The sequence below is a fragment of the Fukomys damarensis genome, unplaced genomic scaffold (assembly GCF_012274545.1).
Source record: "Fukomys damarensis isolate Sample0158 unplaced genomic scaffold, DMR_v1.0_HiC HiC_scaffold_30, whole genome shotgun sequence".
Lineage (NCBI taxonomy): Eukaryota > Metazoa > Chordata > Mammalia > Rodentia > Bathyergidae > Fukomys > Fukomys damarensis.
In genome coordinates this window covers 41781938-41784518 of record NW_022900942.1, presented here as the reverse complement: position 1 = coordinate 41784518, position 2581 = coordinate 41781938, and the positions used below count along the sequence as shown (strand labels likewise).

The 2581-nt window shown below is 39.2% G+C and overlaps 1 long non-coding RNA gene across 1 annotated transcript; it reads left to right on the top strand.

Annotated features, from left to right (window-relative positions):
• Positions 1–724: 724 nt before the first annotated feature.
• On the top strand, positions 725–2263 carry LOC104871910. Its single transcript, XR_782991.1, has 3 exons — positions 725–804; positions 1234–1436; positions 2175–2263. It is a non-coding gene; the product is annotated as an uncharacterized LOC104871910 (long non-coding RNA).
• Positions 2264–2581: the final 318 nt, after the last annotated feature.

The following is a 2581-nucleotide window of genomic DNA, read 5'->3' as shown; positions in this document are numbered from 1 at the left end:
AAGGAATGGTAACTAAAGTCCTTTACAGTTTTTCATGAAGAGTATGAAGTTTTCAGTTTCTGCATACATGAGCTGCTAAGTGTGATCATGTATGTATGCTTATACATAGGATCACTGCACTTCTTTGTTATGTGTGTTTATTGGAAATGTTATAGCTCTTGTCTTCATATTCATTGCGTGATTTTTGTTTTTAAAATTTTTTGTTGATACATCTTTGCAGTATACAATGATTATGTTTCTTTGTGGGGAGTCAGTATGCATGCATAATACATTTTAATTCTTTTTTAACCCCTTTCTCTCCCCTCCCTTTGTCCCACATTCCCTATGTTTAGTTCAATTCAGGCTTCTTTATTCTACTCTAGCAGTTGAGACTTTATTTTATGTCCCATTTCTGAAAAATGGACAGTCACGGTGAATGATTAATTGAAATGCGGGGACACCCCTGTTTTTTTTTGCTGGTTTTTGTTGTGTTTGGGTGGATATGTTTGCAAACACATGACTCTCAATGGTTCTCATTATTAATGATGATGAACAGTGTGTACATAGGCAAACTCAAACATTCACAGTGTGCTTTTTGGCTTTGGAACGTGGTCAGATACAACCCACCTACCTCTCTCCACACCTTTCTGTCTTTTCTTTCTTGTCCCCCACTTTGTTTCTCACTTTTCTAAACTTTTAATGGCTCTTTTATGATTCTTTATTTCAGGACCATTGCTGACTCTGCAGCCTATATTGGACTATATCACAGGATGTGGCTTATCTGTTGTTTCTAGGCTTTAATAAATTCACAGTCCAGTGTAGAAGGTAAGTACAAAAACAGAATAAACATGTACACGTTTCCTTTAAAATTTGTAAGAAGAATAAAGGAAGCTGAGAAGAAGCATAGATTGTATTCTCTGGAGAATGAGTAGGGAATGACTTCATGGATCATTGGACATACATACAATCAAGAGTGGGCATTAGGAGACCTATCTTGGACCAATCTCAGGCCATGTTAGGTCAGTTAGATTCAACTTTAGGTCTTCTGTAGACAGTGAGTTTAGGAATGTGTTCTAACTTTTCAGTGTTTGAGCTTTTTATCACTAACAGGTGGATAAGAATCTTTGCTGGGATGAAAACAGAAGAAAACAATGTTGAGAAATCACTTTGACAAACCTTGGGTGATTATATGTGTTATCTTCAATTTGCTGGTATAAAACCCACCCAGAACACTGAATTGATGTTTCTTTCCAGCCCCCTCATTTCTCTGGAGGAGTCTAAGGAAGGCCATCGCTCTTTTCTGAAAGATCCATCAGATGAGACACAAAGCCTGAATTCCAGCCCTTCCAAAAGCTGCAAGTTTTTTAATGACAGTGACGATGGCATTGCCCTATCCTGGTGGATTACTTAGAACACTTCCAAGCACTTACATAGTCATGATCTCAAATGGCATTTGGGTGAGAATAGTTACTATCATCTTTGCCGTACCCGTATGTCCACGAAGTCAGAGTAGAAAAATTAAGTCAGAATAGAAAAAAGGTGAGAGAACTTAAAAATTACAGAATGTAATCACATATGAGGAAGATCAGTCAGAAAGAGATTAAACAGCCAGTGCAGAGTTCCATAATTCATTAGAAAGCAGAAGTAGACTTTAAACCCAGGCTTGCCTAACTTTTGTAGCTGAAACATGCAGGGCTTCACCTTTGGTCTCAAGCCATCTGCAGTGGGTAAGCTCTTTAACATTGGTTTTTATACTCTATGATACTCATTCTCCAGCCCTACCTCACACGTTTCCTATAAAATGAAGGACATTCTAAAAGGTAACACTTAATTGTAATATAGGAATTGGCTAGTTGTAGTAATCCTATATTTTGTATATGAAAGAACAAAATGATTTTCACATCTAAATATCTTCCCCACTGTCACCGATTTCTCTATTTTGTGAAGTCAAATGTTCTAACATTTATATGATGTTTTTGGCATGCCGGGCATTGCCACTGTCTCTGTTGGCCTCAGACTTTGGCCTTGACTCCATCCTGTGCTCTGAAGGCTGTTGGGAGGGCAGCTTATCTGCACAGCTCCAGGCGCGACCTCTGCCTGTGTCCTCAAACTGATCTTAGCAAATGGCACAAGGCCCAACCCCAGCAGTAAATATGCCGGGAGAAATGAAATCTAATTAACTTCCTCTTGTTCAGATCACCGAGCTGACTCTTGAGAAGCTGTCAGTGTTACTGCAGATGGCTTTGGCTCTTCATTCACATTCTCGGATTCTTCTGCTGCTAGCTAGAAGGAGGAAAATAGCTACTGGTAGGTCTTGGAAAGCCCTAAATTCTGAGTACTCAGATATTTCCTGCATTCTGCTCTTTCTAGCACAGCTGTTCACAAATAATAGGGGACTCCAAACAATCTGTTATAGATTCATAAGGACATAAAGCTCATGAATGGCCCCGTGGGAGGGATGGATTTCATCTTGTGAGTTTAGGGCAACTTATTGGTTATCTTCCCTTCCCCAGTCCAAGCCACATGTAGTCTTCTAAATGCCCTCTGTGGGTTAATTTATTTAAACTTCTAACGGTCCCATGAGGAAAAGTGCCATTATTAT